Source organism: Cibotium barometz, chromosome 45 (assembly GCF_041138505.1).
Source record: "Cibotium barometz isolate CiBa-2024 chromosome 45, ASM4113850v1, whole genome shotgun sequence".
Taxonomy (NCBI): domain Eukaryota; kingdom Viridiplantae; phylum Streptophyta; class Polypodiopsida; order Cyatheales; family Cibotiaceae; genus Cibotium; species Cibotium barometz.
Window position 1 is genome coordinate 28,497,005 of NC_141090.1, and position 18,256 is coordinate 28,515,260.

Sequence of the window (18,256 nt, forward strand, 5' to 3'; positions counted from 1 at the left end):
ATATTACTTGAACAGGCACAAGCTGCTGATGATCCACCGGCCGCCGCTGCAGAGGGTGGACGTGAGCACTACTCCTCGGACATTCCGACCGATGCGAGCTCATCTGAGCATGGGGGGAGCACCGAGTCATCATCTGGGTCTGAGTAGTACTCAGACTTGTAGTATCACATTCCATATTTAGGATGTGATTGTATATATTTTTTTGTAAACTCAAGCCATGGGCTACTTCGAGATATGGACTCCCTTGTATACATGTATGAAATTTTGATAGTAATATTGAATTGATTGATCGATAGTATTACATTCATGTCTGTCTTGAATCGTGTAATGACAATGTATGCATTCATGTCGTTCTTGTCTTAATCTCCCTCGTGCATATGTTCTTCGTGGATGGTCTAATGGGATGGTCTAATGCACCAAAAACCCTAAACCAGAGAGTGCTATTGGGTGCTGGAATGCTGGAACAGTATTCAGGCACCAAATAGCACTCTCTGGATTTTTTTTTTTGCTCTCTGTTCGCGTGTATAAATGCGTCAAAACTGCTAAAACTTGCGTGTATCGACGCGGATACCCTGGAAATTACGCGTGTATTAACGCGTATAAACTGGCAATAACGCGTGTATGAGCGCATCTAAATTAAAGAAAGGCGTGTATACACGCAAGTACAAACGCGTCTGGGACATGGTAACTGAACAGGATGCGGCTATACACCCGTGTATAAGCGCGTCTAATATAATAAGAAGCGTGTATAGGGGCGTGTATTAATGCGTCTGTGTAAAAAAACGCGGCTATACACCCGTGTATACACGCGTCTGAGAGGTACTTTAGACGCGATTTTACACGCATGTCTCTGGCCGCGATTATACACGCGCTGATACACGGGCCCGCTACTTTTCTTCACAAGTCATTTTTAGCGGCTAAGAGCGCGGGTATGAGCCCAATCCCTTGTAGTGCACCTATAGACCACTGGCGACCAGGCTCATGCCAGAGATGGGAGATTTGCAGTAGCATTGTAGCCTGGCACGTACGGCATGCTAGATGCAGCGAAGCTATTGAGGGTACCCACACTCCACCTACAGAGTCTATCAGGAGCATTTGGCTCGACATCATACATACCCTTTGCGGTCAGTGGGGGAAGTTGCAGGGTGGTTCTGACCGCATGTGGAAGCGGCGAGAAGCTTTCTTGGGGCTTTGGCGGCCTGGCCCTTTTCTTACTGATAGAGGTGGTGACCCCATCTGGCATTACAGACCACCTGTGTGGTTGTCCCCCCCCCCTCTTGGTGGACTATGTCACTTTTGCCTGCAGGCTGCTAGCCTGCTTTATATATTATTTCTTGAGTTTTGAGGAGTTGCCATTATTGATGATGGAATCCGGATCTTGATTCTTGATGTTGCCAGTTTATTTATGCCAATTGGTCGGTTGGGTGCCCACTGTAACTGGTTTACCCAGATTCTTTAGTTTTAAATTGTAAACATGTTTTAATCTATAAATGATGCATGTTTAATAGGGAAGGCAACATATTTTTTACATATTATAAACTTATATATAAATTTTGGGGCCTGTATCCCCCCCTTTGTATGAAACGTTTTTGAAACGTCCGGGAATTGAAACAAATGTTTATGAAATGCGTTTTTTCATGAAACGCCTGGCAACTATGTTGCCAGCACCTGTGAGATGCCTAAGAGATCTATCTAATTTCTACCTTTCCATGACCTTTGATCTCCTTTACATAGGGATATGATGGAAAGTCATGTGCAGGTCGGTTTTGCCTTTTTGACCTAATAATTGTGACATAGCGGAAGCCTTCATGCGGTTAATCACAACTCTTAAGCACCTTGTAGGAACCTTAATGCAAAACGCATGAGAGGAGAGAGAAAGAAAGCTGTATTAACGTCTACTAGAGGCCGAACTTGACCTATGAGACAAATCAATGTACAATTGTCAATGTCTTTTGGATGTCCAAAAAAAAAAAGGACAAAATGAACATGAAATAAACTATGAAAGTATTGAGCTAGTGGGGGGGGTGTGATGGATGGAGCACTACTGCTAGAGGCTTAGTATGCAACCTATATGCGCAGGGTATACAAGAATGCAATGCAGATCTGTCTAGCTCCAACCAGTACCATAATGGGGGTGTAATATGTGATACATAGGCGATGGCGAGGCAAAAATACCTTGGAGCATGATCCCTGGGTGTGAGTGTAAGTGAGAGAGAGAGAGACTGATTTTTAGTATATGTATTATGTACATAGACAAAGGCCATAGGCCTTCCCAAAAGGGCTATTGACTACTTCTATTGTCTATACATGAGCCAACTCCAAGATGGAGAGATGAAATGATGCTACTTCTTGAAAGAATGGGTACTATGCTGTGATAGTAGATACCCACAAAGAAATGCTGCAAGAATTGTACAACATTGTAAGCATAAAGGAGAAAAGAAGATCACTGCTGAATATCACCAGAAAAGGTAGTACATCACGTGGAGCAGCACGAGGGAGGTCTCGTAGATGCTACCTATCACTGCAGAAGCTGAAAAGATAGATGAAAATGAGGCTAAGCCTAGCCACCTTTATATAGGTGGGAGAGGAGCTGGCCGGCCAGTAGCAAATCAGAGGACTTGCCGCAATGCATAAAAAAATCTGAAACGATGCCTAAAAATAGGCAAAAAAATAACAAAAAATATGTAGTGCCTAGATGCACATGCAGGGCTTCAAATGGAGCCAGATACAAACATGAACGTGTATGGGAAAGTCCATTTGGGGATGAAATAATTTCCAACACCTCCGCTTCAGCACCAGATGGGTGGACCAACTCCGGCACGTTGCAAAAAATCCTCCAAAGAGTCTGAAGAAACAACCTCCTCATAAAAGGCACAAAGCTCTCGAAGATATGGTACGTTTGAATACCGAGAACGTCTCCGGAAGAAGCCACGAGAAGATCGAGAAGATATCGAAGACGAAACACCAGGATCAATCTGGAGAGAGAAGCCCTCAGGAGATGGAACCATAGATGGCTTCGAAAAATGTGGCACCTCCTCTGCATTTGCAAGAGGTATTGGGACTGAAGTAGAATCCTCCTCTGATGAAGAAGAAGGAAATGAAACAACCACTAGAACAAACGGATCATCAGTGATAGCTGAATTTGCCAGGTTCGAAGTAGGAACATGTTCCAAGATAGTGGAAGATGCCTCCTTTGAAACATAAGAAGGAGAAGCAACTGCCAGGAGAGAAGCCGCCAAAGTAGGAAGCTCCAGAATATGTGAGGATATCTCAACAAAATCATTCACCTGCTGTGTAGAAGAATCACTATCCTCCTCTGAAAGAGAGGAGAGAAAATCTACAATAATAGCATCAGCATGGAACAACACAAGAGAAAGGAAGATACTCATCCAAAGGGATTAGAGGAACTGATAAGGTCTCTGTTAGAAACTCTTGTAAATAATTCTCTTTTGCAGATAGGGCACTGACTTTTGAATCAGAAGTCTCTTGTGTGACCACCAGGATGAACTCATCCTGCTCTTGTGAAGATGAAAGAACAAGGGGATCATAGACAGCAAGAAAAGCCATCTTAGCATGAGACTTCGTACTCTCCTCTGCTCGCCGGTGAAGTATCTGAGCCATCTGTCGTGGGTGAAGTGTCTGAGCCATTGGAGGAGGACTCTTGCTTGAATGACCAAGTCGGCCACAAAACTCACAAGGATCCTTCATCCTGGAACCCTTGACGATGTTAGAATTGTCAGAATCGTCGTCATCGAAAGATGACCTTGTGGTGACTTTTTGCTTGTTGTTGTTGCCACCACGTCCACCTTGTCAAAGGCGCACGCGCTGAAGCAATAAGAGAGAGCCGAGAGAGTAGACGTTGGCAGATGGAAAACGCAGGTAGGGAGCGAAAGAGAGAGAAAACGCAAGGAGATAGAGAGAGAGAGCTTTCGTATGACCAAAGCAGCACTGAATTATATATTACGTGTCTTTACAATAAGGGGCAAGGGTGCTTAAATAGCCACCCAATGAATTTGCCCGACCCAGTTCACATGTTAAATGAGTAAAAAAATAATACACAAATAACATAAGTAAAGCAGGATCACTTGGGCATTTCACTTGAGGTGCACAAAACTTTAACACCCTCTCTACAGCTCATAGTGAACATAAGTAGGAATACCAAGTCGATGAAGAAGCTACCATGGACACCCCAGCAGTGGCCAACCACTAGGTACACCTCGGATTTGCAACCACCAGCTTGTCACCACCAAAAATGCCATCCTGAGCACCAACTGCCTCAAAGAACATTGAACTGTAGACCACACTATGTCCAAGAATCCCCATTCATGAACAGTGAACACATCATGTTGTGAAGGGAGGCGGAGAGACACGGAACACCTCTATAGCAATGCCTTTCCACAGTTCGGAGTACACACCAACATCAAGAAAAAGGGGCACCAGTCAACTACTCACTGAGCTGACACAACATTTAACATCTCAAGCATGAGACTTGTCTCTACCCTCATTCAATTTTCCAAGCAACTGGGGGAAGCCTACATACATTTGCTCAAGACATGCAAGGGGAGATGGGCACATCAACATCTGCCACCCTTTACTCAATTGATACATATGCATATAGGGGTGCACCCTTATTATGAAATAGGCTCACAGCCATAAGCAAAATGATCACCACAGAGAAATGGTGAGAGAACCACTTGACATAAACAAGGTTACATTCCATCAAGTATGAGCTTTCTGCAAAACTTCAGTTTCCCAAGAAAAGACAACATCAATAAGGAACTTCAATTCTCCCAACCTGGCAAGCAGTGTGTGACTAGGAGGCACAATCACTTTATGGTCTTCAGTCTGTCTGTTGAAGAAGCATACCACCATACATACATATTCTCTCAAGCAAAACCAGAGAGCTGTCTTTCTCATACACATGAGCTTCCCACAAAAATCAGAGAGCTGGTTATCATATACATGGGTTTTCCAAAGCCACAAACTGGTGATTCCTCCTAGGTATATGAGTTATTTCACAAAAAAGGGAACAAAAAAAACTGGCCAGCCGTCACTTACATTGCATGGGCTGTCATCATGACAGAGAGCCGCACTCTTTAGGCGTGGCACCTTCTCTTCACTCATACAAGTAGCGTTGCAGCTTCTCCTCCCCTCCCAAACTGGAGTGCCGTGGGCTGTTCTGAGGGTACTTTTCTTCAAAGAAAACGAGCTCGTCTCCTGTCTCTCTCAAACACAGAGAGCAGCTTCTTACTCATAAGGAAAAAAAAACACACAGCTTTCACACCTTGAAGACGGCGCCTTCTCACACAAAGGCTGCGCTTCTCCCCTTACTCACATGGGCTGCAGCTCTCTGAGAACATTAGAACTACAGCTCCCCTTCACACACTGGAAACTACGAGCTCTCTCACACTCTCATAAACATGGATTGCGCAGCTCTCTGAGAGCATCATCACTACGCAGCTCTCCTTTACACACGTGCTGCAAACTACAGAAGGTTACGTTTCCTCCTCTCTACAAGCATGGGATGCACACGGGTACTGTGCAGCTCTTTGAGAGAATCAGAACACATGCTCTCCCACACAACAGCTGTGCAGACTCTCTGAGCTTTAGAGTAATGAACTCTCCCCACACCCACTCTGCGCTACAGCTACACTTCCTCTTTCCTACACAATGGGCTGCGCACATGTACTGCGCAGCTCTCCTAGGATCTTAGAAAAGCTGAGCTCTCCCTTTCACTCTTTGAAAACTCTGAGAGCCCTTCTACACACCAATAGAGAGTGCAGCGCAGCTCTCTGAAAACCTTAGAGCTGAGCTCTCCCTCACACACTATAAAAACTACAGCTGCGCTCTTCCACGCACATGGGCTGCGCTTAGAGCATTGGAGCTGCGGGTAACATCTCTATTCTCTTGAGCTTGCTCCCCTCCTCTTCTTATACACCAGCGTGCACTGCCCGTTCAACCAAAGAGCATTATATTATTCATAATACTCCAAGGTATGTCAGAGAGCTCGCCCCACCTCCACGCGGCGCCCTTTTGAATTTTGAGGCTAGTTGAGGAATTTTTGAAACAATCCAAGGCCACCTTCTATTTTTAGCAAGCCTTGTATTAAATTCCATGGTGACTCTTGCATTCAAGGAAGACTTTGCACCTTTTTAATAACATCTTGTGGACCACAAATACCTTGTTTCCCATGAAATGCCAAGGACCGGTACTGGAGCTGACCTCCTCTAACGGGTCCCTATCCAGTTTTTTTTAAAAAATAGTGCTTTGCGTGCTCACATTATTTGTCAACATCCTTGTTCACATATGATAGTGCTAAAACTTGCCTTGTGAAACTGATTCTCATCTCATACCCCTTCCATTTCTTATTTATCAAGGTAAACCAATAACTAACTGTACACATTGCATATTTTTGTTAGATCCGTTCACATGTGGCCTTATACCCCCTTTGGCCCTTGGAGATGGACACCCTTTATTTGTAAATGCCATGCATGAGTGTGTACATATGCCAAGAAAATATTACCAAAAAATGCCTAACATAGTTTGCCCATCCCCTAGCCTGCTAGATCATTCATGGTCAGTAGAAAACAGTGTCGTGAGACTCAATGTATCTGATATTGCCATGTTCTCAAAGACACTGTTTTTCACTTCTTCAATTCTTTCATCCTTGTCTACCATCAGCAGTCGTGCATGATATAACTTGAGACGCAAACCATTCACCCTTGATACATGTGGGGTCCCATCAAGGTCAGCCAATTGATATGTGCCATTAGCAAAGCAATTCATTACTCTGAAGGGCCCCTCCCATTTCACTTGGAACTTCTTTTGAAAGGTTTTATCCAGCTTACTATTATAGCGTAGCACCAAATCACCTTCCTCAATACCCTTCTTCTTAATCTTCTCATTTATCTTTGTCAATGCCCTACTTTGCATCTTCTCATAATGTTCCAAGGCACTCATCCTGTCCAGCTGAACCTCTTGTAACTGTAAAAGTCTCTCTTTAAATGTGTTGCTAGATGGCCCTAGCAGCTTTTCTAACATTTTAACTGCAGGCAATTCAACTTCCACAGGTAACAAAGCTTCTTTGCCATACACTAAGTGAAAAGGTGTAAAACCTGTGCTTGTCTTCACCGATGTACGATAAGCCCATAAAGCACTGAACAGCTCCAGATCCCAATTCTTGCCCTGATGTTCTGTTACCTTTGCAAGAATGTGTACAAGTTCACCATTGAATCTTTCATTCAAACCGTTGCACTGCGGGTAATAAGGAGTAGTAAAATTATGCTTAATCCGCATTTTGGCACACAAGTATTCTAGCAAGTCAGCTCTAAAACCAGGCCCTTGATCAGAAAGAAGCTCCAAGGGCACCCCAAATTTACAGCAGATGTCTTCATAAACAAACTTTGTAACATCTCTTGCAGTAATTTGCTTCACTGCTCTAGCTTCTGCCCACCTGGAAAGATAATCCACAGCTGTCAAAATATAACTCTTCCCCCTGCTGGTAATGGGTAAGGGTCCTACTGCATCAATTCCCCACTTCTCAAAAATGTCAAAGGCCAAGATTGTCTTGCGCAACTCTGGTTTTAAAACTCGTTTCCCAAATGCCTGGCACCTTTTGCATGAGCTACACCAGTGATGCACATCTTTTTGTATACTTGGCCATATGTAACCCTCCTGTAAGATTTTGTGCAATGTGATTTTAAATGCAAAGTGGCCACCGCATGCTCCTTCATGATTCTCCTCAAGCACTCTGTACAGCTCTTCCTTCCATGGTACACGCCTTAACACCAAGTCAACCCCTTGCATGTATAAGGTGTCACCAATGAGCTTGTATTTGCAAGCTCTGCGTACAAACCCATATTTCTTTGCCTTCTCAATGTCCTTGGGAATGACTCCTGTCAACAAAAACTCTTCTTCCAGTGTCAGACTTTCACGACCCCGATAAAGTGGCAGATCTGCTTTTAACACATATAGCTCGCCAATCATTCCCTGTACTGCTTCATGTGCTTCTGTATTAAGAGAACGCTCCACATGCCGAATGCCCCATGCTTCAAACTCCTTCAACAAGCTCTTGATTTTAAAACACTTGTTTCTCAATGCAGGGTTTTTGCTCTTCCATACTCCTAGTATTTGCTTTACCACCAGTAGAGAATCACCTCTTATGCATAGTCTCTTTACACCATGCTTAATGCAAATGTTTAGCCCTGCTTCCAATGTAGAATACTCTGCTTCATTGTTAGTATGAGCATCAACTTTGAATCCCTTTTTACAAATCAGCTTACCTTGCTGGTCATAAAGAGCTATACCACCAGAAGCTGCATCATGGCTCTTCCTGTATGAACCATCAAAGAACAAAACATGAGCATTGCTTACTTCTGCCACATTTTCTACCTTTCTAACACTTTCCTCTTTGACAAGCACAGGGTTTTCCTTATAAGTTAACAAGTCTGCCAAAGTAGCTCTGTTACTTTCTTCCACCAAGAAAGAGAACTCAAACTCCTGCAATTCAATCACCCACTTTTTCACTGCCTTAGACATGTTTACACCATTGATGAGCTGAGGCAAGAATGTGTAGCTAGTTAGGAATACAAATGGCTTTGTCAAAAGATATTGGCGAAACCGTCGGCAAGCAAACACCACACTTACCATCACCAACTCTATTTCTGACAGTCCCCTCTCTGCTACTGACTTTACCCTACTAGCACAATAGACGGGGTGCATATATTGGCTCCCCTTCCCTTTTTGCAGCAACATAGCACCAATAGCATCCTCTCCTACTGAAGGATTCACATAAAAAACCTGTTCCCAATTTGGAGCCTGCACCGCTGTCATCTCCCCTAAGACTTCTTTGACTCTCCGAAACTCCTCTTCACATTTGTCATCCCATTGCAAAGGATCGTGCTTTGCCACCTGTTGTAATGGATATAAAAGCTGTGAGGACAATGAAATGAATCTTGCCATGTATTTTACCTTCTGAATGAATGTTGCCAACTGTTTTGTAGACTCTGGAGAAGGAAGAAGCATGATTGCCTTGACCTTGTCTGGATCAGCCTCAATGCCATTTTCTGACACCATATGACCCAACAATTTAACCCTTGGTTTTGCAAAGAAACACTTCTTGGGATTGAGTTGGCCACCACAATCATTATATCGTTCCAGCACCATTTCCAGCTTTTCACAGTGATCCATTCGTGTGCTATAGACACAAAAATCATCAATGAAATCCTGTACACATTTTCCAATGAATGGCAGAAGCGCCCAATTTGCTCTCTTTTGATAGTGAGCTAGACCATTTGTTAGCCCAAATGGTAGCACTGTATAGCAAAAGCAGCCCCATGGTGTAATGAAAGTAGTCTTCTTCTGATCCTCTGGAGCAATCTTCAACTGGAAATAGCCTGAAAACCCATCACACACACTGTATCTTTCATGACCCGCCACTGAATCCAGGATTTGATCAATGAAAGGTAGTGGGTATAGATCCTTCTTTGTGTCTGCATTCAAAGGTTTGAAATCCACACAAACCCTCCATTTTCCGTCCTTTTTTGGAGTGACCACGACTGGGCTCACCCACTCTGTTGTCTCCACAGGGCATATAAAACCAGCCTTTAGTAGTTTGTCCACCTCTTCTCGCAAAGCCTTCATCTGTTCTGGACCCATTCTCCTTAATCTTTGACGTACTGGCTTGGCTCCTTCCTTTAGCTCTATGTGCAAATCTTCCCCTTTGAAGCCCCGAACTTCTTCATAAGATGTGATGAATAAGTCTGGATATGTTGACAACATCTTTAAATACTTCTCCTTCTCCACAACTGAGAGATCTGTGCTAATCATCCTGGCCATCAATTCGTGTTTCTCGTGCAGCTTCACCTGGGGTTGCATTAGCTCTTCAATCACCTCATATGGGCCTTTAGACTCATCTTCAATCCTCTTCATGGATGCGACTATGCTGGTCTGTTCAAAGATCCTGTCCACCATCAGAAATGCCACATTTACCTCTCCCTCACTACTAGTGGTGGTGCCACTGTCTTCATCTGACTCAGTGGAAGACTCCTCACTACTTGGACTCTCCCCTTCTTCATAATCTTCATCTAGTGGCTTCCTGCTACTCATGTCAAATAATCTTTTGCCCCCTGTCTCCCCATATAAGCTGATTGTACCGTGTCTCCAATCTTGAACGGCCCGCACTGCGCGTAGCCATGGTCTTCCAAGGATGATAGGATAAGCCCCTAATCCTGCTGGCATTACATGAAAAAATCTACTACCGTTTTGACTGCATAAGCTTCGATTTCCAAGCTCTTCACTACCCCTAGACACTTGATCTTTTGATGGTTTGCCAGTCGTATGCGGAATCCTGAAACTCCTTCTACTGTCAGGCCCATCTTTTCTACACATGTTTGAGTGATTACACAAATTTGTGCACCACCATCCACGTATCCCTGCCCAAGATTCTTCCTCTTGTGCCAAACATCCACTATGGGACAAATGTCTGAAGACTCATCAATGGCCAACACTCTTACTGACCCTCTGTTGGGTTCCTTCCCCAGCGGGCTGACTAGTTTCTTCCATTGGCGATTCAGCTTCGGTATCATTTCCACTAGTTGTCCAAAGGTCACGTCTGCCTTCCTACTGCTCAGGTCCTGTTTCAAGTCATAGCTATCCTGCCCTTCCCCTAGTGGAAAATCTGAGACGTGAAATTTTCGGCGAGCTCTCCTTTTCCTTTTAGCTTTCACATCTTCACCCTCATGACTCTTCCCTTTCTTCCTACTGGGACCTGCTTCATTTCTTCCTTCTTTATCCTCTGTAGTTCTCTTCCCAATAGGCATTACCAATGTATCTTCCAACATTGCTGCCTTCTCCAAGGTGACCACACTTAACACTTTTGTCTTTCCCTTGTCCTCCTTAGTCAGTCCACTAGGTCCTGCCTCACCCTTAATCTCAATGCCATAATCATTTGACCGGTTCGGCAACTGTGCAGGCAATGGATACATATCTCCACCCATTCTTGGTGGTTTATCACATTGTGGGCTGATGTGACCAAGCTCTCCACAGTTATAGCATGTGGGCAACTGCCTCCAACCCCTGCCGTTATTCTGTCCACCAAAACCATTCTTTGGTTGTCCTTCACCTCCTAGCTGATTTGCAAGTCTCACACGACCTCGATTATTTCCCACATTGCTTAACATATTTAGGCTAAGATTCTTCATCAAACCAACCACTTGCCTCAAGTCCTGCCTCAGTTCATCATCTTGTGCTGCAGTAGTGACCATTGCTTGCACAACTTGAGTAGTTACTGAAACCGCATCTGCCGGATGAACCTCCTCTGGAACCCGACTTTGCATGGAATCCATTTGCTTCATCTCTGACACCATAGGTAGTGAGCTTACTCCCAATTGAGTTAGTCTATTCAACTTCCACTCTTTGTTCCTTGCCACCTCCAATGCATCCTCGTATGTTCTTGGCTTCTTCAATTCTACCCTCCAACGCAGGTTTTCCTTGAGGCCAACCAAGAACCGATCCTTCTTCATCATATCTGGTGGGGGCACTTGTGGCTGCAAGGCTTGACACAAGCTCTCCCATAATATGGAAAACTTCTTGATGTAATCATCAATGGGCTCCGCTTTTCTTTGTCTCAATTCCTGTATTTCATGCCAAACTTTGTCTGGATCTTTCACCTTCACAAACTGTGCTGTTAAAGCTTGTCGGACATTATCCCATGTCAATGGCATAGGTGGATCAGCCCTCTGCAACTCCTCCTCATAACCCTTACACCAGCTCCGTGCATCACCCTTCAAACAGATTTGCAAAAGGCGTAACATTTGAGCGGGTATCTGGATATGGTTGCTTATGCATGCAACTTCCATGTTTTCTAAGAACTCTTCCACATTCTCGTCACTTTTTCCATGAAACTCTGGATACGGGAAAGCCATTGCTACCCAAAAAAAACCCTTTTGACACAGATGCAAAAACAAAACCCTCTACTAAATCAATTCTCAGAAAAAACTTCAAAACACTTCCGATTTAGAAGAGGATGAACACATCCACATCAAACGAATTTGCATAGTTAATCATTGGAATTACCACCGGCAAAGGAGACTCCAATATTTCCCTCAGTCTTTTTGGCCCAAACATATATGCCATACGCTGTTGAAAGAAAATTTTTCTGTCCACATGAACATTTATCTGAATTCTTTGGGTAAAATGGAAAGGAGTAAATTGAAGTCCGTTGTGATTATCCATTGAGAGTGGCCATCCAACTCCCAAGAGGCACGACTGGCTAATTTCCCGATTCTACCAGAATTTTTAGGCAACACATCAACTGTGAAACGGCACCAATCCCAAGAATTTCAGCATGTAAACCATATTTCAATTGGCTGTCAAACCAAGCTAATATAGCACAGATTTAGAAGGCATCTGTCACACCACTGTCCTGGTACAGCAGTCATTCACTGAGATTAATCACATGCACATGTTTTCAGTCTTGTAAACTGAAGGTTCTTGGAATGCTCCTCAGTGGGGGCACCAAAAACTGTGAAGGGAGGCGGAGAGACACGGAACACCTCTATAGCAATGCCTTTCCACAGTTCGGAGTACACACCAACATCAAGAAAAAGGGGCACAAGTCAACTACTCAGTGAGCTGACACAACATTTAACATCTCAAGCATGAGACTTGTCTCTACCCTCATTCAATTTTCCAAGCAACTGGGGGAAGCCTACATACATTTGCTCAAGACATGCAAGGGGAGATGGGCACATCAACATCTGCCACCCTTTACTCAATTGATACATATGCATATAGGGGTGCACCCTTATTATGAAATAGGCTCACAGCCATAAGCAAAATGATCACCACAGAGAAATGGTGAGAGAACCACTTGACATAAACAAGGTTACATTCCATCAAGTATGAGCTTTCTGCAAAACTTCAGTTTCCCAAGAAAAGACAACATCAATAAGGAACTTCAATTCTCCCAACCTGGCAAGCAGTGTGTGACTAGGAGGCACAATCACTTTATGGTCTTCAGTCTGTCTGTTGAAGAAGCATACCACCATACATACATATTCTCTCAAGCAAAACCAGAGAGCTGTCTTTCTCATACACATGAGCTTCCCACAAAAATCAGAGAGCTGGTTATCATATACATGGGTTTTCCAAAGCCACAAACTGGTGATTCCTCCTAGGTATATGAGTTATTTCACAAAAAAGGGAACAAAAAAAACTGGCCAGCCGTCACTTACATTGCATGGGCTGTCATCATGACAGAGAGCCGCACTCTTTAGGCGTGGCACCTTCTCTTCACTCATACAAGTAGCGTTGCAGCTTCTCCTCCCCTCCCAAACTGGAGTGCCGTGGGCTGTTCTGAGGGTACTTTTCTTCAAAGAAAACGAGCTCATCTCCTGTCTCTCTCAAACACAGAGAGCAGCTTCTTACTCATAAGGAAAAAAAAACACACAGCTTTCACACCTTGAAGACGGCGCCTTCTCACACAAAGGCTGCGCTTCTCCCCTTACTCACATGGGCTGCAGCTCTCTGAGAACATTAGAACTACAGCTCCCCTTCACACACTGGAAACTACGAGCTCTCTCACACTCTCATAAACATGGATTGCGCAGCTCTCTGAGAGCCTCATCACTACGCAGCTCTCCTTTACACACGTGCTGCAAACTACAGAAGGTTACGTTTCCTCCTCTCTACAAGCATGGGATGCACACGGGTACTGCGCAGCTCTTTGAGAGAATCAGAACACATGCTCTCCCACACAACAGCTGTGCAGACTCTCTGAGCTTTAGAGTAATGAACTCTCCCCACACCCACTCTGCGCTACAGCTACACTTCCTCTTTCCTACACAATGGGTTGCGCACATGTACTGCGCAGCTCTCCTAGGATCTTAGAAAAGCTGAGCTCTCCCTTTCACTCTTTGAAAACTCTGAGAGCCCTTCTACACACCAATAGAGAGTGCAGCGCAGCTCTCTGAAAACCTTAGAGCTGAGCTCTCCCTCACACACTATAAAAACTACAGCTGCGCTCTTCCACGCACATGGGCTGCACTTAGAGCATTGGAGCTGCGAGTAACATCTCTATTCTCTTGAGCTTGCTCCCCTCCTCTTCTTATACACCAGCGTGCGCTGCCCGTTCAACCAAAGAGCATTATATTATTCATAATACTCCAACGTTTGTCAGAGAGCTCACCCCACCTCCACGCGGCGCCCTTTTGAATTTTGAGGCTAGTTGAGGAATTTTTGAAACAATCCAAGGCCACCTTCTATTTTTAGCAAGCCTTGTATTAAATTCCATGGTGACTCTTGCATTCAAGGAAGACTTTGCACCTTTTTAATAACATCTTGTGGACCACAAATACCTTGTTTCCCATGAAATGCCAAGGACCGGTACTGTAGCTGACCTCCTCTAATGGGTCCCTATCCAGTTTTTTTAAAAAAATAGTGCTTTGCATGCTCACATTATTTGTCAACATCCTTGTTCACATATGATAGTGCTAAAACCTGCCTTGTGAAACTGATTCTCATCTCATACCCCTTCCATTTCTTATTTATCAAGGTAAACCAATAACTAACTGTACACATTGCATATTTTTGTTAGATCCGTTCACATGTGGCCTTATACCCCCTTTGGCCCTTGGAGATGGACACCCTTTATTTGTAAATGCCATGCATGAGTGTGTACATATGCCAAGAAAATATTACCAAAAAATGCCTAACAACGTCCAAAAACTCCACAAGATAATGAACTTTGGTCCATAATCCCGAAAACAACAATGAATGACTGCAGCATATCCATATTGTTTTATACGCCATGTTGGTTCCTTGCCAGATGCCTAGTGCTTTGAATTCTGACACACGAATCCAAACACCCAGAAATTGAACTCCGACACACGGGTCCAAGTCATCAAAACGGGAGCACAGACTGCCCCTCTCTGCCACTCACATGCCTCTCTCTGGCTGAAGCACATGGTAGCATCCATCCACCAAGCTAGAATGCTGGAGCATGTGCCAGTGTAGTCCTCGCCACACCGGCAGACGCCGTAGCATCTCTGGTAGAATCACTGTCACTGTCATCCTCGTCAGCTTTGCCTTTGCCTTTGTCATTCGTCGAGCCTTGAGCTTTAGCTTTGGATTTGCAATCCCGAGCCAAATGCCCTCGCTTTCCGCACTTATAACAACGGCTCCTAGACTTCTTATTGGATTCCGATGCAGCATGTGCCGTTTCTACATCCTTCGGAACTCAAATCTTGCCTTGGGAAATGAGCACTACTTCCTCCTCAATAAGAAAAGAGCTGAGATCATCAAATTCCAGCTTTTCCTTCGTGACTTGTAAGCGTAATGCCCTCGAGACCATCTCGTACTCCTCAGGCAACTTCGTAAGAACCAAGGCAGCTAACTAGTTAACGCACTATTCATAGCCGATAACTGATCATGGATAACCTTTGCCTTCATTAGAAATGACTGCATAGAGGTCCCGGCTTCAAACTTGATGGAAAACAACTGGCCGAGAAGGGTTACTGCTCGCATTGTTGAGTCTCGATCAAACATTCCTGCAAGCTTTGACCACATTTCCTTGGCAGTCTTTAAAGTCTGAATGGCAGGGGAAATTTCCTTGGTGAGAGATTCTGCAATCGCCGACATCGCCTTCGCATTGTGAGCATCCCAATCCACAAGAGATTTGAGAAACTCCTCCTCCTGAAGACGTGTGAACCGATTGCTATCCCTTCGGGGACGTTCCTCCGAGCCATCAACAATGTCCCATAAGCCTTTTCTGCTAATCAATAGCCTCATGATCAAGTTCCAATGCGCATAATTGTCGCCATTTAGTTTGTCGTCCTTGCTCGAACACGGGAGTCCCATCTCGAAAACTCCGTCCATCTCTTCTCAGTCGACCCGGTCTGCCCGCTCCAAAGTTTGCCAAGCACAGAGAGCAGTAGCGTTTTTATGAAACGCTGCCCAAGCCACGTGTGTCGCTTCTTCTCCTCCGCGCTCTCTGCCGCCTTGTAGTGGCCACCTTCAACACCTTGCGCTGCCTGCACCTTGCTGTAGTGCTTGACTTCTGCCTTGTTACAGCCGCCAAGACACTCGCATTGCTGCTTGCTCTGTCTGCAAGGAAACGCAGCTGCCAATACTTGGCTGCCCTGCTTTGCCACCGCAACAAAAAACCGCGTGCTGCTTTTGGTGTGCAAGCTTGTGCCACCCAGAAACGCAGCCTGGTGCTCACTTGCTGTCTGTAATAAAAATGGCTATCTGCTCACGGTTGCTCACAGCACCTTCTCTGCAGTACTGCCCACCTTCGTGCTTTGTGTCCGAGGGTTGAGAGCCTGCTGCTCTGATACCATGTCAAAGACGCACGCGCTGAAGCAATAAGAGAGAGCCGAGAGAGTAGACGTTGGCAGATGGAAAATGCAGGTAGGGAGCGAAAGAGAGAGAAAACGCAAGGAGATAGAGAGAGAGAGCTTTCGTATGACCAAAGCAGCAGTGAATTATATATTACGTGTCTTTACAATAAGGGGCAAGGGTGCTTAAATAGCCACCCAATGAATTTGCCCGACCCAGTTCACATGTCAAATGAGTAAAAAATAATACACAAATAACATAAGTAAAGCAGGATCACTTGGGCATTTCACTTGAGGTGCACAAAACTTTAACACACCTTTGGTCTTGCCCTTGTCCTGGGTAACAAATGCAGATTCCGGCTTCCCTTTGCCTGTCATCAAGCACTTATCATGTAAGTAGCTCAAGACCTCCTCAAAAGAGGGGAGAGGTTCACAAAATTATATGGTATCTTTGAAAGCATCAAAGGAAGAAGGAAGTTTTACCTAGTAACTTGTGGACGGGGTTATTGATAGCGCTCCCAAATTCTTCAAGTTGTCATTTAAGCCGAGAGAACTCCCCAATCTTCTCAGTGACATTGTCGGAATCAGTGATCGTCAACTTCTCAAGCTCTACTTCCAACTTGGCAATCTTTACGGAGGAAACATGACCATACCTCCTCTGAATCTCAAGCCATATCTGTTGTGCATTACTTTCAGAAGAGATGAACTGAGCGTTAATGTTGGGAGTCATGCAGTGTGTGATGATGAGGCGAACACGAGCATCCAACTGTCCTCGGAATGCTGGATCCACTAAAGAAGGTGTAGAGACAAAAGTCCATACACCAGCACTCTCCAGAAGAAGTTTGGTATAATAGGACCATGTATGACTGGTGGATGTCAGCTTCATAGAATCACTGAGTTGGGGAGGAGCATAGGATGGTAGAGAAGAAGGTAGATACAGTGGAAGAGGAGAACGAAGAGAAGTGGTGGGGTGGGTAAATTGTAGTGGATACAAGAGAGAAGAAGTAGTGGGTAAGGGCGCAAGAATCTGGGTAGAGGGAATAGGTATCTGTGTAGAGGACACCTGTGAATTGTGAGTAGGGGAAGAGAAGAGAATCCCCGAGAGGGGAGAATGGTGATCTCCAGAAGCCGTCACTTCCAAGAGAAAAAACAGAGCTCTGTAGGAAGAAAAACACAGCACTTGAGGGAGTCCCGCAGCTCCACAATAAAACACAGGTTACTGATGAAGGAACGCAGCAAGTGAACAGCTCGTATATGCTGTAAACAGTCAACAGCAGCATGGGAAAAGAAACGCAGGTCCCTATAGATGTTTCCCGCTCTGATACCATGAAAGAATGGGTACTATGCTGTGATACCCACAAAGAAATGCTGCAAGAACTTTACAACACTGTGTATGGAGAGCAAGCATAAAGGAGAAAAGAAGATCACTGGTGAATATCACCTGAAAAATCACGTGGAGCAGCATGAGGGAGGTCCCGTAGATGCTGCCTATCACTGTAGAAGCTGAAAAGATAGATGAAAATGAGGCTAAGCCTAGCCACCTTTATATAGGTGGGAGAGGAGCTGGTCGGCCAGTAGCAAATCAGAGGACTAGCTGAAAATGCATAAAAATCTGAAATGCTGCCTAAAAATAGGCAAAAAAATAACAAAAAATATGTAGTGCCTAGATGCATATGCAGGGCTTCAAATGGAGCCATATACAAGCATGAATGTGCATGGGAAAGTCCATCTGGGGATGAAATAATTTCCAACACTTCTATTAATATGATGTTTGGATGCTGGTTGGCCAGCTTCAGTTGTTGTCAGCTAGCTGATTTGTCCTCTATCATGACGTGTGACATAAAATGCCAAACTCTTTACCATAATTACCGATAAATGCTGCCGACTCTCACACAATGCTGTCGATTGATATTCTAATG

At 44.5% G+C, this 18,256-nt stretch overlaps 1 protein-coding gene across 1 annotated transcript in view; it reads left to right on the forward strand.

Annotated features, from left to right (window-relative positions):
- Positions 1-21: 21 nt before the first annotated feature.
- The window catches only part of LOC147612609 (uncharacterized), a 120,958-nt gene continuing 102,723 nt past the window's right edge, over positions 22-18,256 (forward strand). Inside the window, exon 1 of the mRNA XM_086783194.1 lies at positions 22-137. The gene's annotated coding sequence lies outside the window, so the exon portion shown is untranslated. The remainder of the gene's footprint in view (positions 138-18,256) is intronic.